Source organism: Myxine glutinosa, chromosome 5 (assembly GCF_964187855.1).
Source record: "Myxine glutinosa chromosome 5, kmMyxGlut1.1, whole genome shotgun sequence".
Classification (NCBI taxonomy): domain Eukaryota; kingdom Metazoa; phylum Chordata; class Myxini; order Myxiniformes; family Myxinidae; genus Myxine; species Myxine glutinosa.
In genome coordinates this window covers 85,375,678-85,393,062 of record NC_136265.1, presented here as the reverse complement: position 1 = coordinate 85,393,062, position 17,385 = coordinate 85,375,678, and the positions used below count along the sequence as shown (strand labels likewise).

Sequence of the window (17,385 nt, the reverse complement as noted above, 5' to 3'; positions counted from 1 at the left end):
TACGGGCGCCCCCCCCCCGGGGGGCCCATATTGGCAAAATACTAAATGGCCGCCACCCGGATTAGAGGAAAATCAGTTAAATAACCAATAAGGGTTGGAATCATGTATGATACCACTTTTCAGGGGTTTTCGAGGTCGAGGAATCCAATTAGGATGTTATTTTGATGATTCGAGGTCAAGGTCAACCCTCAAGGTCATCTTAAAGGTCATTTTTGAGTCAAACATGTCGGTTTTTGAGTTTTTTTTGTCAAGATTTATTCGAGGTTCACCATTTTATGTTTCTGGGTTGGGTAATCGAACTGACCTTATTTTTGACAATGAGAGGAAATATTTACATGTCTATTTCCTAATTTTCAGGCACATGCAGTTCATCAGTCGAATTACAAAGGTATGGATTTTGATGTTTTATGAACTGTATGCCATGTCCTTGTGTTTAATTTTTGTGCGATCATGATCCGGGTTCATGTACACATGATTGTATACGTCATAAATATGACGTCATCGGTCATGTGACCTGGCGGCCATATTGGATTTTATGAAAACCTTAAAAATGGATCCCTGCCTTCATTTTTCAATCGATTCATTTTCAACTTTGACCACTTATAGTACGCCATGTGATTGGATGCATATCCTAATTATGACGTCATAGGTCAGGTGACATGGCGGGATGGACCGGTATGGTCCCCGATCATACCGCCCTTGGCGCCTGTCAAAAATCGAAAGAGTGTGGCATGGGCAACATCTGCGCCAAATGTGATGCTTTTGGAAGAATTTGAACCAAAATATCCCAAAGGGCTCTGACTACTGGATCACTTTTACCAGGAACACCAACTTTCCAAACAACTTTGGAGAACAAAACTGATCACTTTTGCCAGGAACATCATCATTCAAAGCAACTTTGGAGCACAAACTGGATCACTTTTACCAGGAACACCAACCCTCCAAACCACTTTGGAGAACAAAACTGATCACTTTTAACAGGAACATCATCATTCAAAACAACTTTGGAGCACAAACTGGATCACTTTTGCCAGGAACATCATCATTCAAAACAACTTTGGAGCACAAACTGGATCACTTTTGCCAGGAACATCATCATTCAAAACAACTTTGGAGCACAAACTGGATCACTTTTGCCAGGAACATCATCATTCAAAACAACTTTGGAGCACAAACTGGATCACTTTTACCAGGAACACCAACCCTCCAAACCACTTTGGAGAACAAAACTGATCACTTTTGCCAGGAACATCATCATTCAAAGCAACTTTGGAGCACAAACTGGATCACTTTTACCAGGAACACCAACCCTCCAAACCACTTTGGAGAACAAAACTGATCACTTTTAACAGGAACATCATCATTCAAAACAACTTTGGAGCACAAACTGGATCACTTTTACCAGGAATATCATCATTCAAAACAACTTTGGAGCACAAACTGGATCACTTTTGCCAGGAACATCATCATTCAAAACAACTTTGGAGCACAAACTGGATCACTTTTGCCAGGAACATCATCATTCAAAACAACTTTGGAGCACAAAACTGTTCACTTTTGCCAGGAACATCATCATTCAAAACAACTTTGGAGCACAAAACTGATCACTTTTACCAGGAACATCATCATTCCAAACAACTTTGGAGCACAAAACTGATCACTTTTACCAGGAATATCATCATTCAAAACAACTTTGGAGCACAAACTGGATCACTTTTACCAGGAACATCATCATTCAAAACAACTTTGGAGCACAAACTGGATCACTTTTAACAGGAACTTCATCATTCAAAACAACTTTGGAGCACAAACTGGATCACTTTTGCCAGGAACATCATCATTCAAAACAACTTTGGAGCACAAACTGGATCACTTTTACCAGGAATATCATCATTCAAAACAACTTTGGAGCACATACTGGATCACTTTTGACAGGAACATCATCATTCAAAACAACTTTGGAGCACAAAACTGATCACTTTTACCAGGAATATCATCATTCAAAACAACTTTCGAGCACAAACTGGATCACTTTTGCCAGGAATATCATCATTCAAAACAACTTTGGAGCACAAACTGGATCACTTTTGCCAGGAACATCATCATTCAAAACAACTTTGGAGCACATACTGTATCACTTTTGCGAGGAATATTATAATTCAAAACACTTTTGGATCCCAAAACTGATCATTTTTACCAGGAACATCATCATTCAAAACAACTTTGGAGCACAAACTGGATCACTTTTGCCAGGAACATCATCATTCAAAACAACTTTGGAGCACATACTGTATCACTTTTGCGAGGAATATTATAATTCAAAACACTTTTGGATCCCAAAACTGATCATTTTTACCAGGAACATCTTCATTCAAAACAACTTTGGAGCACAAACTGGATCAATTTTTACCATGAACATCATCATGCAAAACAACTTTAGAGCAAAAAAACTGATCATTTTTACCAGGAACATCACATTCGTTGTGTATTTAGAGAAATTTGTTCATTAATCTCATACAAATGATCACATTATCCATTTTTGGCAGGTTTTATATTTTTTACAATAATAACTTCGCAACATGTTTTTTTTATACAATAATTAGCAAGTTCTACATTTGATGTTGTATTCTTTCCAAATTATTTAAACCTTTGATCCATTTATTTATGAGAAAGAATCCATTTCCCCTTTTAGTTTTAACACCTGCCTGTGCGAAATGAATGATCGTTTTTAAGGCCATTTTCCCCACTCGAGCGGGGGTTAGCCTTGCGGGCCCCGTGAGAATCATTGTTCCCTGTTTGAGGCAATGATTTTATGGCCGGATGCCCTTCCTGACGCCGCCCTTAGTCGCCTATTACGATGCGCAGGGAGTCGCCTATACGATGCACAGGGAGTCGCCTATTACGATGCGCAGGGAGTCGCCTATACGATGCGCAGGGAGTCGCCTATACGATGCGCAGGGAGTCGCCTATACGATGCGCAGGGAGTCGCCTATACGATGCGCAGGGAGTCGCCTATACGATGCGCAGGGAGTCGCCTATACGATGCGCAGGGAGTCGCCTATACGATGCGCAGGGAGTCGCCTATACGATGCGCAGGGAGTCGCCTATTACGATGCGCAGTCGCCTATTACGATGCGCAGGGAGTCGCCTATACGATGCGCAGGGAGTCGCCTATTACGATGCGCAGTCGCCTATTACGATGCGCAGGGAGTCGCCTATTACGATGCGCAGTCGCCTATTACGATGCGCAGTCGCCTATTACGATGCGCAGAGAGTCGCCTATTACGATGCGCAGTCGCCTATTATGATGCGCAGGGAGTCGCCTATTACGATGCGCAGTCGCCTATATGATGCGCAGGGAGTCGCCTATTACGATGCGCAGGGAGTCGCCTATTACGATGCGCAGGGAGTCGCCTATACGATGCGCAGTCGCCTATACGATGTGCAGGGAGTTGCCTATTACGATGCGCAGGGAGTCGCCTATTACGATGCGCAGGGAGTCGCCTATACGATGCGCAGGGAGTCGCCTATACGATGCGCAGTCGCCTATACGATGCGCAGGGAGTCGCCTATTACGATGCACAGGGAGTCGCCTATTACGATGCGCAGTCACCTATTACGATGCGCAGTCGCCTATTACGATGCGCAGTCGCCTATTACGATGCGCTGTCTTTGCGATATAAGAAAGCATATCCCCAACTAACAATCTCGACTTATCAGGTAAAGCTTTCAAGTTTTTCAGCAAAATCTACAATTTCACCACTTCCACTAATTTGTTTCTCCAACTCTATGTCTTTCCAACTCTGAGTCTGTATTGAGCCTTCCTTTCATGAGCAGGTTTTACTGCTGCTGAAATACCACCCGTCAATGCTCCTGCCGCATTTCAACTAGCCAATAAAGGAATTAGAAATGGGAGAAATCCTCCACTCCTCTCCGTTGTTGAATATTTTGTTAACATAGGTTTTGTCATTTTAATTTTAAGTGAGCCAGTATCATTACTTGCAAAATCGAAGATTTTTCAAGTATATTGGTCGGTTGCGTTTGTGGTTCTGTCTGTCTGTCTGTTTGTCTGTCTGTTTGTCTGTTTGTTTGTTTGTCACCGGCCTACAGGTCACAATTTTCAACTGATCTTCACGAAACTTCACCAAATGGCAGAGTTGGTCAAAATCAAGAAGCCTTTCCTTTTTGGGGTCAAAAGGTCAAAAGGTCAACATAGGCCAAAGGTCACCAACTTTGCCAAATTTCTAAAATCCCCAATTTTCATCCGATTGACTTGAAATTTGAAGAGGACTTGCATATCTGGTCACTGAATTCAACCCCCAAGTATTTTTGAGGTCAACATCGGCCAAAAGGTCAACATAGGCCAAATTAGGAAGAGCCTCAATTTTCATCCAATTGACTTAAAATTTGAAGGGGACTTGCATATCTGGTCACTGAATTCAACCACTAAGTATTTTTGAGGTCAACATAGGCCAAAAGGTCAACATAGGCCATGTTTCAAAAATCCTCAATTTTCATCCGATTGACTTGAAAATTGAACAGCATTTGCACATTGAGTCACCAAATAGGGAAACTAACAATTTTTGAGGTCAAAAGGTCAAAGGTCAACTCAAGGTCAACCTTCCTAAATCATTTTTCATCTGAAAAATGGTCGCTTTTTTTCTTATTGACCCGAGTTTTGATCAAGATTGTCAATTTTAATCTTGATGAAATGGACAATTTGCTGTATCAATGGAATTTTTTTTCTTGGGGGTGGGCGGGGGGGGGGGGCGGGGAGGCGGATATTGCAAGTATCGTGCTCCGCATGACATCTTCTTGTTTTAGGTTTTCACCTGCTCTCTTTTGAGCAAAACATCAATTCTTGGGAAAATGCCATGGGCATAGAAAAGGCCCCTTTATATATGGTATGTGCCATATATAAGTATAGTGTGACAAAGTATAGAAAAGAAGGGACATTTCATGGCTTGCAGAAAATGCAAAACAATAACAATGAAAAAGAAGGGTCATTCCAAAAAAATCTCGTATGCATGCTGTTCTTCGGAGGAACCAAGTAATGTTCGAGAAAAGTTCAAATAAAGGGGCACCCTTCATACAGTCACGTGAAAAAGTAAGTGCACCCCATGTAAAGTTTTGACTTTTTCAACATATTTCAACATACAGCGATTTGATCTTCATTTCAACAATATTGATCGATAAAGGTGATATAATATAACAAATATCATGAAACATTTACATTTTGTAGTCCATTGTATAATATAAATAAACATAAATGCAAATTTCACATGTGGAAAAAGTAAGTACACCCCGACATTTATCACTACTTCAAATACCTAAAATTAGAATCAGGTGCATCAGCTCAGGTGCAAATGATTAGGACATCGTTGGAGAGGATCGTGGAGGAACCTGTCTCATTTAAACCTCAGACATTTAGTTTGGTTTGCTCTTTGTTGTTGAAGTGTGCGGCGTCACCATGCCTCGATCAAAAGAGCTCTCCGAGGCCTTTGGAAAGAAGATTAGAGATGCCTACGAGTCTGGGAAGGGATTTAAAAAGATCTCCAAACAATTTGAAATCAATCATTCGACTGTCCGGAAGATCATCTAAAGTGGAGAAGATTCCAAACAACTGCCAACTTGTTCAGGCCAGGCCGCCCCAGCAAGTTCAGCCCGAGAGCAGACCACAAGATGCTGAAAGAAGTCTCTAAGAACCCCAAAATGTCATCACGGGACCTACAGGTAGCTCTTGCCACTGTTGATGTCAAAGTGCACGAGTCTTCCATTAGAAAGAGGCTGCACAAATTTGATCTACATGGGAGGTGTGCCAAGAGGAAACTTTTGCTGTCCAGAAAGAATATCAGAGCAAGACTAAAGTTTGCCAATGAACACCTTGGCAAAGACCAGCACTTCTGGAACAATGTGCTCTGGACAGATGAGTCAAAGGTAGAGCTATTTGGCCACAGTACCCGAAGGCATGTTTGGCGAAAACCAAAGACAGCATTTGACCACAAGAACCTGATACCAACTGTAAAGCATGGTGGTGGAAATATTATGGTTTGGGGCAGCTTTGCTGCATCAGGGCTTGGGCAGCTCACCATCAAATAATCCACTATGAATTCTTCATTGTACCAGAGGGTGCTTGAGGATAATGTGAGGCCATCTATCGGGAAGTTGAAGCTCAACCCAAGGTGGACCTTGCAACATGACAATGACCATAAACATACCAGTAAATCCACCAAGGAATGGCTGAAAAGAAAGAAATGGAGGGTTCTGGAATGGCCAAGTCAAAGCCCGGATCTAAATCCCATCGAGATGTTGTGGTGCACGATCTTAAGGTGCGTGATCTTAAGCTCACAGTTTTCCCCACTTAAATACATCGAGATGTTTCTTACTCATACACAGTCCATGCTATAGCGATACAATCCTATCTGTACCATGGTGTTCCATCCTCTACCCCCACAAACGTAACAATACACATCATTTGGTACTTTACTACTCATTTATTTATAGGAAAAGTCTGCAACGATGTGAGACGATTCAAAACACCATTATCCATATTAATCTGCAATTCTGTTTCTTCCAAAAGCAAAAAATAGGCATCCATTTCTTCACTCTCTCCCCTTTCAATGTATCGGGAACCAGGATGGCAGTTTATAGCTGCGTCAGGAATCGAGCTTTGTTGGGAAAAGCTATTTCTATCTTCCCCCCTCCCCCTGATTAAATTTATTTTGTTTCTGTAAAACTCTTCTTCTCACATTCTTGCTTGGCTTGTGAGACATGGAGCTTCTCCAGGATGGGTGTGTTGAGTGAGCAAGTTTCTTGCAGAATGCTCGCCAAGTTTTCCTTCAGGGTTATGTCCTGTCTCCAACACTCTTCCTCCTTTTTATCAATGACCTTCTTTCTTCTACAAATAACCAAATGCACTCCTGTGCTGATGACTCGACATTACATTTCTCCATGGTTTTCCCATCTGCTCCATCTTCCTTCACTCCATCTGCATCTTGTTTGATCACAGCCACATCTTTAAATTCGGATTTGGACAAGATTTCCCTGTGGGGCAAATATAATCAGGTTAAATTCAATGTTTCTAAAACTCAATTTCTTCCCATCTCTCTGTAAAACTCCTCTCACTCTCCAATCTCCTTTAAAATCTCCACAATTACACCATGTGATTCAATAAACCTACTAGGTATTACCCGAACATAAAATTTATCCTGGAATCTACAAATTGCACAAATAGCTAAATCTGGATTGAAGAAATTGGGAGTCCTGTTCAGATGTCGAAGATTCTTCTCCTCTCAACAGTTGCTTCAACTATCTAAAGGATAGATTCGTCTTTGTATGGCGGACTCACATCTGGGAGGTTCCAGCTCCACAAACTTACTGGACAGAATTTAATCCAAAGTGATCCGACTTATCAACTCTCCCAATCTGACCTCAAAACAGGACCCACTCGAATTACGTCACAAAGTTGGCTCTTTCTCTTTTATACAGATATTGCTTCGGTTTCTGCTCCCAACAACTTGCTGCTTTGTACCTCCGCTATTAGTGAGACCACGGAATACTCGACGAGTCGCTGCATCACATTGTGGCGGACACAAGCAAGAGGACACAAATTCAACGCACCAGCAGGTGGCGCGAACGTCCAGGCGGGGAACTGGAAGGCATGCCCCGCCTATCGACCGATCGGCCACGCCCGGGTACCAGGCGTGGTCCCGGCACATATATGCGGGCTCCAAGCTCGAGCCCGCCCAGTGCTACAGTTTGAGCTTTCCTAATAAAGACTCTTTTGATTATCCAACGCGTTGTGGCCTACCTTTTTGGCAAGCAAGTTGTGTGCGTAGCACCGCACTTCACTAGTGACCCCGGCGTGTTCGACGCCATCCATGGCCTGTCCCACCCTGGCGCGAGGGCATCCCAGAAACTCGTGGGGGCAAAGTTCGTCTGGCATGGCCTCCAGAAGGACGTCCGCGACTGGGCCAGGACGTGCCTCGCGTGCCAGCGCGCAAAGGTCCACCGCCACACTCAGGCACCGTTGGCCCCATTCACGGTGCCAGAGCGGCGGTTTGATCACGTGCACGTCGACTTGGTGGGACCTCTGCCCCCCTCACGAGGGTTCACCCACCTCCTCACCATGGTCGACCGCACCACACGGTGGCCGGAGGCTGTCCCATTGGCAGTGACGTCTGCGGCTGAGGTGGCGCAAGCCTTTATCGCCACTTGGGTTGCCTGGTTCGGTGCCCCCTCGGACATCTCGTCCGACCGCGGCCCCCAGTTCACCTCGGAGCTCTGGGCCGCGGTGGCGCAAGGGCTCGGGGTGAAACTACAATGCACCACGGCCTACCACCCCCAGGCCAATGGCCTGTGCGAGCGCTTTCATCGCTCCATGAAGGCCGCGCTCTGGGCCAGCCTCTGCGACGGCGGCTGGGTCGACAGACTCCTCTGGGTCCTGCTGGGCCTCAGGACGGCGCCCAAGGACGACCTGCGCACGTCCTCGGCGGAGCTGGTCTCGGGCAACCACTGCGGGTACCGGGTGAATTTATCCCCGACTCCACGGCTCCTTGGTCCGCGGCACAACAGCGCTCCGCCCTTCAGGAGACCGCCCGGAGGTTCGCCCTGGTGCCAACGGCACACCACGGTTGCCCGCCTTCCCATGTCGCCCCGGAGCTTCGCATAGCCAAGTACGTGTTCATCCGGCATGACGCCCACCGGGCACTGCTACGGCCCCCGTACGACGGGCCCTTCCACGTGTTGGAGACCGGGGACAAATTTTTCACGGTCGACATCGGCGGTGCCCCGGATCGCATTTCCGTGGACCACCTCAAGCCGGCCCACCTCAATCCGGACCACCCCCCGCCAGCGGCTCTGCCTCCGCGTCGAGGCCGCCCCCCGGCGGTCAGACCCCCGGCACCCCCGCCAGCAGCTCTTCCTCCGCGTCGAGGCCGACCCCTGGTGGTCAGACCCCCGGCACCCCCCAGCCCCGCCGTCCCGCCACCCCCCAGATCGGCACCCATCTCCAGGGTGCGTTTCGGCCGGGTCATCCGGCTTCCCCGCAAACTCACCCTTCAGGTGCGTGGGAATTCTGGGGGGGCGCGTGTGGCGGACACAAGCAAGAGGACACGAATTCAACGCACCAGCAGGTGGCGCGAACGTCCAGGCGGGGAACTGGAAGGCATGCCCCGCCTATCGACCGATCGGCCATGCCCGGGTACTAGGCGTGGCCCCGGCACATAAATGCGGGCTCCAAGCTCGAGCCCGCCCAGTGCTACAGTTTGAGCTTTCCTAATAAAGACTCTTTTGATTATCCAACGCGTTGTGGCCTACCTTTTTGGCAAGCAAGTTGTGTGCGTAGCACCGCACTTCAACATGATCATTGTGTGGCCATTGGCAACTCAAGGGTGAAGCCGTTATGCTTTTGCTTCTTCCATTCCACTGCCATCTCAGGAACTCTTTACCTTCTCATGTATTTCCAAACACTTATGACCTTCCCCTTTTCAAAAAGCAGATTTTCTTCTTTCTCAAGAACTCGAAGACTATTCTCTCTTTCAATGCAGCTCTTTTGTTTAGGCCTGGCCTCGATGAGGAATATTGTAGTGCGGTGCTATGCGCACGTCTTGTCTTGCCAATAAAGGAAGCAACAACGTATGTAAATCAAAAGCGTCTTTATTCCAAGGATCAAACTATAGCACTGCTGTGCTCGGGGCTGTGAGCTCCGTGTATATCCCGAGGCCACGCCTACCTCTCGGGCGTGGCCGACACCCTCCTGGTGTGCGGAATGATGTCATCGCGCCAGCGAGCCATCGTGTCCACCACACGCACCCCCCCAGAATTCCCGCGCACCTGAAGGGTCAGTTTGCGAGGCAAACGGATGACCCGGCCGAAGCGCCCTCTGGCGGCTGGTGGCGTCTGGGCTGCCGGGATGCCACCGGCTGCCCCTGGGATGGGTGCGGGACCGGGGGGCGGCGTGCCGGCGGGGCTGGGCGGTGCCGGGGGTCCGCCCGCCGGGGGGCGGCCCCGACGTGGGGGCTGAGCCACTGGCGGGGGGTGGTCCACGGCCACGCGGTCAGGAGCACCGCCGATGTCCAGGGTGAAGTGCTTCGCCCCGGTCTCCATCACGCGGAAGGGCCCATCTTACGGGGGCCGCGACGGTGTCCGGTGGGCGTCATGTCGGACAAACACGTACTCCGCCGTGCAAAGCTCCGGGGCGACGTGCGTTGGCGGGCGCCCGTGGTGCGCCGTCGGCACCGGGGCGAACCTCTGGGCAGTCTCCTGCAGCGCGGAGTGCTGCTGCGCCACGGACCATGGTGCCGTGGAGTCGGGGAGGAACTCGCCCGGCACCCACAGCGGTTGTCCAAAGACTAACTCCGCCGGGGATGCGCGCAGGTTGTCCTTGGGCGCCGTCCGGAGGCCCAGCAGGACCCAGGGGAGCCTGTCGACCCAGCCGCCGTGGCGGAGGGTGGCCCGGAGCGCGGCCTTTAAGGAGCGGTGGAAACGCTCGCACAGGCCTTTGGCCTGGGGATGATAGGCCGTGGTACGGTGCAGCTGGACACCGAGCCCCCGCACGACCGCCCCCCAGAGCTCTGAGGTGAACTGGGGGCCGCAGTCGGACGAGATGTCTGAGGGGGCGCTGAACTGGGCAACCCAGGTGGCGATGAATGCCTGCGCGACGTCCGCCGCCGTCGTCGCCGCCAAAGGCATGGCCTCCGGCCACCGGGTGGTGCGGTCCACCATGGTGAGGACGTGGGTGAAACCCCACGAGGGGGACAGAGGTCCCACCAAGTCCACGTGAACGTGGTCGAACCGACGTTCGGGCACCGTAAACGGGGCCAACGGGGCCTGGGTGTGGCGGTGCACCTTCATGCACTGGCACGCGAGGCACGTCCTGGTCCAATCGTGGACGACCTTCCGGAGGCCATGCCAGACGAACTTGTTGGCGACCAGCCTCTGGGAGGCCTTCGTGCCCGGGTGGGACAGGCCGTGGATGGCGTCAAAAACCCGGCGCTGCCAGCCCGCGGGCACGATGGGGCGAGGCCGCCCGAGGGAGACGTCGCACAAGAGGGCCGTGCCCGCGCCGTCGAATGGCACCTCGGTGGCGCGGAGGCAAGTGATGGCGGTCCGCAAGGCCTGGACGTCGGGGTCGGTGGTCTGGTCCGCCGCCATCCGGGCATAGTCGATGCCGAGGTGGACCGCGTGGGCGACGGACCGGGAAAGGTAATCCGCCACCGGGTTGTCCTTCCCCGTGACGTGCCGGATGTCCGTTGTGTACTCGGACATGGCCGAGAGGTGACGCTGCTGCCGGGCCGACCACGGCTCGGCGACCTTGGCCATCGCGAAGACCAGGGGCTTGTGGTCGACAAAGGCCATCAACGAACGGCCCTCGAGCAGATGGCGAAAGTGCCTGACCGCCAGGTGAAGCCCGAGCAACTCGCGGTCGAAGGTACTGTACAGGCGTTAGTGCGGGCGAAGCTGCCGGCTGAAAAACGCCAGCGGTTGCCAAGCTCCACGCACCCATTGCTCGTGCACCGCGCCCACCGCGTAGTCCGACGCGTCGGTGGTGAGGGCGATCGGTGCATCGGGCGCCGGGTGCGCGAGCATGGTGGCGTTAACCAGGGCGAGCTTCGCGCCCGTGAATGCCGCGTCCATCTGCTCGGTCCAAACGATGTCACCTTTGCCCGGCTTCCCCCGGAGGGCCTCGTGCAGGGGGCGCAGGAGCTGGGCGATGCGGGGCAGGAAACGGTGGTAAAAGTTCACCATGCCCAGGAACTCCTGGAGCCCCTGATCGTGCGGGGGTGCGGAAACCCCTTGACCGCCTCCACCTTTGCTGGTAAGGGGATGGCCCCGTGCCTGGTGAAGCGGTGCCCCAAAAAGTCGATCTCGGCGACACCGAACCGGCACTTGGCGGGGTTCACGATCAGGCCATGCTGGCCCAGGCGTTCGAAGAGCGTGCGCAGATGGTGGAGGTGCTCTTCAGGGGACGCGCTTGCGACGAGGATGTTGTCTAGGTAGCATGGACGAAATCCAGGTCACGCAAGACGCTGTCCATCAGACGTTGGAATGCCTGAGCCGCATTCTTCAAACCGAAGGGCATCCGAAGGAACTCAAAGAGGCCGAATGGCATAATGACGGCCGTCTTCGGGATGTCCTCCGGCCTGACGGGGACCTGGTGGTAGCCGCGTATGAGGTCCACCTTAGAGAAGCAGGACATGTTCGCCAACCGGGCAGAAAAGTCTTGTATGTGGAGGACCGGGTAACGGTCGGGGGTGGTGGCATCGTTGAGATGGCGGTAGTCCCCGCACGGCCGCCATCCCCCACCAGGTTTCGGAACGATGTGTAGTGGCGACGCCCAAGCACTCTTGGAGCGCCGCATGATGCCCAGCCACTCCAGCGTAGCGAACTCCGCTCTCGCCACCGCGAGCTTCGTCGGTTCGAGGCGGCGGGCCCGGGCGTAGACCGGTGGCCCGACGGTGGGGATGTGATGTTCCACACCGTGCTTTACGGCCACCGCCGAGAAGGTGGGCCGCGTGAGGGCCGGGAAACTGGCGAGGAGGCGGGTGAACTCGTCCGCTGCCGGAAGCGTACAAACCAACCTCGCTGGGACCGAACCGCTCAGCAAGCCGCTTGGCGAGCCGCTCGGTGAGCCGCTCGGTGAGCCGCTCAGTGAGCCACTCAACGAGCTGCTCAGGGCGCAAGCAAGCGAGCTGAACGTTTCGGCCTGGACGAGGCGTCTGTTCTTCACGTCTACCAACAACTCGTTTGCACAGAGGAAGTCCGCACCGAGCAATGCCATGGGCACGCTGGCGGTTACAAACGACCACTTGAAGCGTTGCCTTCCGAACCGCAGGGAGAGGCAGCGCTTCCCGAACGTGCGTATGGGTGTTCCGTTGGCTGCAAGCAACGCACGGCCCCGGCCTGCGGTTCGCTTGTCGGACGTAGAGGCAGGGATAACGCTCACCTGTGCACCTGTGTCGCATAGGAAGCGGCGCCCGGACAAGGTGTCCGTTATAAAAAGAAGGCTGCCGGAATGGCCGATGCTCAGGGCCGCTACCGAGCGCCGGCTTGGCAGTTTCCCGACTTGCCGAACGAGCACGGCGGGCGACAACTCGCCTTGTGGCCAAACCTGGCGTGGAAATAGCACCAGGTTTGCGGCGAAGGCGGAGGCCGCGGTTTTCGCGGTGGTGGTGGGTGGGGCGTGGCGGCGGCCACGCGGTGTGCATCAGCCTCAGGAACCCCGAGGTGTGGTGCATCAGCATCAGCGTCAGTCCCGGGTTCCGCGACGGCCGCACCGAAGCTCGCCCGTGTGTCACACGCCACGAAAAACTTGTCGGCCTCGACGGCCAGCGCGCGGGATTCCTTTATCTTGGAACCGGCCAACGCGAGGCGTACCTGGGCCGGTAGCTGGCATAAAAAGAGCGCCCGGAATAAAAAAATCCGGTGCTTTGTCCCCCAGTAGCAACAGCATGTGGTCCATTTGGACCGATGGTCGCGTGTCGCCGAGGTCGGGAAGGTCCAGGAGACGGTCAGCCCGTTCGTCCTCTGTGAGGCCGAACGTGGCGATGAGGTGACGCTTGAGGGCCTCGTACCTGTGGTCGGCCGGTGGGTTCCGCAGGACGGACACGACTCGGGTGGCTGTGCCGGGCCCGAGGGCGGCGATGACGTGGAAATAGCCCGTCTCGTCCGCCGTTATGCCACGAAGCTGAAACTGGGCTTCGGCCTGCATGAACCATATCTCCGCCTGAGCTTCCCAAAACTCAGGGAGTTTCACCGCAACCGCGTTGCTGCTTGTCATGGCGCGTTCTGTAGGTCAGCGTCGGCTGAACTAGTCAGAGGTCACCAATGTAGTGCGGTGCTATGGGCACGTCTTGTCTTGCCAATAAAGGAAGCAACAACGTATATAATCAAAAGCGTCTTTATTCCAAGGATCAAACTATAGCACTGCCGTGCTCGGGGCTGTGAGCCCCGTGTATATCCCGAGGCCACGCCTACCTCTCGGGCGTGGCCGACACCCTCCTGGTGCGCGGAATGATGTCATCGCGCCAGCGAGCCATCGTGTCCGCCACAATATAATCTATTTGGTCCGGACCTGGAGCCTTAAACATAAAAATAATAATAATAATTAAAAAGTGGCTTAAGCAAAGCGCTAACTATCTGCTTTGTAACTGAACACACCCCTGGAATGAGGGATAGTCAAGAGAAATGTATTTGGTCATGAAACAACAGGGCAACACCAATAAACAACAACAACCTTTCAGTGACGTTGAACTCTCAAAATCACAACGGGGATGTATATTTTAGCTTGGCTTGTCGAACCTTCTTTTTCCTCGTTATTTTAACGATAGATATTTTTATTTTAGAATATATTTTAGCACAATTATAGTCTGTAAACAATGATCTGGTAATACACGTTGGTGGGGGTGAGATAACGATCGGGGAGTATTCGAGAGAGCTAACATAACACGATAGAGAAGAGGAAGAGTCGTCCACAGAACAAGCGTGAATCTGGGAAGCGGAACAAAAGAAAATTTTTACACAAAGAGAGTTGTGAGTGGAGTAAGAGTTGTGGAGATTTCGGGTTTTAAACAATTTGTGGGTAGAGGAAGAGTTGTGGAGATTTCGGGTTTTAAACAATTTGTGGGTAGAGGAAGAGTTGTGGAGATTTCGTGTTTTAAACAGCTTTGTGAGTAGAGGAAGAGTTGTGGAGATTTCGTGTTTTAAACATCTTTGTGAGTAGAGGAAGAGTTGTGGAGATTTCGTGTTTTAAACATCTTTGTGAGTAGAGTAAGAGTTGTGGAGATTTCGGGTTTTAAACAATTTGTAGGTAGAGGAAGAGTTGTGGAGATTTCGGGTTTTAAACATCTTCGTGAGTAGAGTAAGAGTTGTGGAGATTTCGGGTTTTAAACATCTTTGTGAGTGGAGTAAGAGTTGTGGAGATTTCGGGTTTTAAACATCTTCGTGAGTAGAGGAAGAGTTGTGGAGATTTCGGGTTTTAAACATCTTCGTGAGTAGAGGAAGAGTTGTGGAGATTTCGGGTTTTAAACATCTCCGTGAGTGGAGTAAGAGTTGTGGAAATTTCGGGTTTTAAACATCTTCGTGAGTAGAGGAAGAGTTGTGGAGATTTCGGGTTTTAAACAATTTGTGGGTAGAGGAAGAGTTGTGGAGATTTCGGGTTTTAAACATCTTCGTGAGTAGAGTAAGAGTTGTGGAGATTTCGGGTTTTAAACATCTTTGTGAGTGGAGTAAGAGTTGTGGAGATTTCGGGTTTTAAACATCTTTGTGAGTGGAGTAAGAGTTGTGGAGATTTCGGGTTTTAAACATCTTTGTGAGTGGAGTAAGAGTTGTGGAGATTTCGGGTTTTAAACATCTTTGTGAGTGGAGTAAGAGTTGTGGAGATTTCGGGTTTTAAACATCTTCGTGAGTAGAGGAAGAGTTGTGGAGATTTCGGGTTTTAAACAATTTGTGGGTAGAGGAAGAGTTGTGGAGATTTCGGGTTTTAAACATCTTTGTGAGTAGAGTAAGAGTTGTGGAGATTTCGGGTTTTAAACAATTTGTGGGTAGAGGAAGAGTTGTGGAGATTTCGGGTTTTAAACAATTTGTGGGTAGAGGAAGAGTTGTGGAGATTTCGTGTTTCAAATACCTTTGTGAGTAGAGGAAGAGTTGTGGAGATTTCGGGTTTTAAACATCTTCGTGAGTAGAGGAAGAGTTGTGGAGATTTTGGGTTTTAAACAATTTGTGGGTAGAGGAAGAGTTGTGGAGATTTCGGGTTTTAAACAATTTGTGGGTAGAGGAAGAGTTGTGGAGATTTGGGGTTTTAAACAATTTGTGGGTAGAGGAAGAATTGTGGAGATTTCGGGTTTTAAACATCTTTGTGAGTAGATGAAGAGTTGTGGAGATTTCGGGTTTTAAACATCTTTGTGAGTAGAGGAAGAGTTGTGGAGATTTGGGGTTTTAAACATCTTTGTGAGTAGAGGAAGAGTTGTGGAGATTTCGTGTATAACCATCTTTGTGAGTTGAGGAAGAGTTGTGAAGATTTCGGGTTTCAAACATCTTTGTGAGTAGAGGAAGAGTTGTGGAGATTTCGGGTTTTAAACATCTTTGTGAGTAGAGGAGGAGTTGTGGAGATTTCGGGTTTTAAACATCTTTGTGAGTAGAGGAAGAGTTGTGGAGATTTCGGGTTTTAAACATCTTTGTGAGTAGAGGAGGAGTTGTGGAGATTTCGGGTTTTAAACATCTTTGTGAGTAGAGGAGGAGTTGTGGAGATTTCGGGTTTTAAACATCTTTGTGAGTAGAGGAAGAGTTGTGGTGATTTCGGGTTTTAAACATCTTTGTGAGTAGAGGAGGAGTTGTGGAGATTTCGGGTTTTAAACATCTTTGTGAGTAGAGGAAGAGTTGTGGAGATTTCGGGTTTTAAACATCTTTGTGAGTAGAGGAGGAGTTGTGGAGATTTCGGGTTTTAAACATCTTTGTGAGTAGCGGAAGAGTTGTGGAGATTTCGGGTTTTAAACATCTTTGTGAGTAGAGGAGGAGTTGTGGAGATTTCGGGTTTTAAACATCTTTGTGAGTAGAGGAAGAGTTGTGGAGATTTCGGGTTTTAAACATCTTTGTGAGTAGAGGAGGAGTTGTGGAGATTTCGGGTTTTAAACATCTTTGTGAGTAGAGGAAGAGTTGTGGAGATTTCGGGTTTTAAACATCTTTGTGAGTAGAGGAGGAGTTGTGGAGATTTCGGGTTTTAAACATCTTTGTGAGTAGAGGAAGAGTTGTGGAGATTTCGGGTTTTAAACATCTTTGTGAGTAGAGGAGGAGTTGTGGAGATTTCGGGTTTTAAACATCTTTGTGAGTAGAGGAAGAGTTGTGGAGATTTCGGGTTTTAAACATCTTTGTGAGTAGAGGAAGAGTTGTGGAGATTTCGGGTTTCAAACATCTTTGTGAGTTGAGGAAGAGTTGTGGAGATTTCGGGTTTTAAACATCTTTGTGAGTAGAGGAAGAGTTATGGAGATTTCGGGTTTCAAACATCTTTGTGAGTAGAGGAAGAGTTGTGGAGATTTCGGGTTTTAAACATCTTTGTGAGTAGAGGAGGAGTTGTGCAGATTTCGGGTTTTAAACATCTTTGTGAGTAGAGGAGGAGTTGTGGAGATTTCGGGTTTTAAACATCTTTGTGAGTAGAGGAGGAGTTGTGGAGATTTCGGGTTTTAAACATCTTTCTGAGTAGAGGAAGAGTTGTGGAGATTTCGGGTTTTAAACATCTTTGTGAGTAGCGGAAGAGTTGTGGAGATTTCGGGTTTTAAACATTTTTGTGAGTAGAGGAAGAGTTGTGGAGATTTCGGGTTTTAAACAATTTGTGGGTAGAGGAAGAGTTGTGGAGATTTCGGGTTTTAAACATCTTTGTGAGTTGAGGAG

At 49.7% G+C, this 17,385-nt stretch overlaps 1 protein-coding gene across 8 annotated transcripts in view; it reads left to right on the top strand.

The window, feature by feature from the left end:
- The first annotated feature begins 14,403 nt into the window (after positions 1-14,403).
- LOC144892323 (uncharacterized) overlaps positions 14,404-17,385 on the top strand; it is a 104,856-nt gene continuing 101,874 nt past the window's right edge. For 4 of the 8 annotated variants that reach the window (XM_078778283.1, XM_078778281.1, XM_078778280.1 and 1 more), the window contains exon 1: positions 14,453-14,532. The gene's annotated coding sequence lies outside the window, so the exon portion shown is untranslated. Of the gene's footprint in view, positions 14,533-17,385 lie in introns of all 8 variants that reach the window. The other 4 variants (XM_078778284.1, XM_078778285.1, XM_078778282.1 and 1 more) reach the window with 2 other exon arrangements.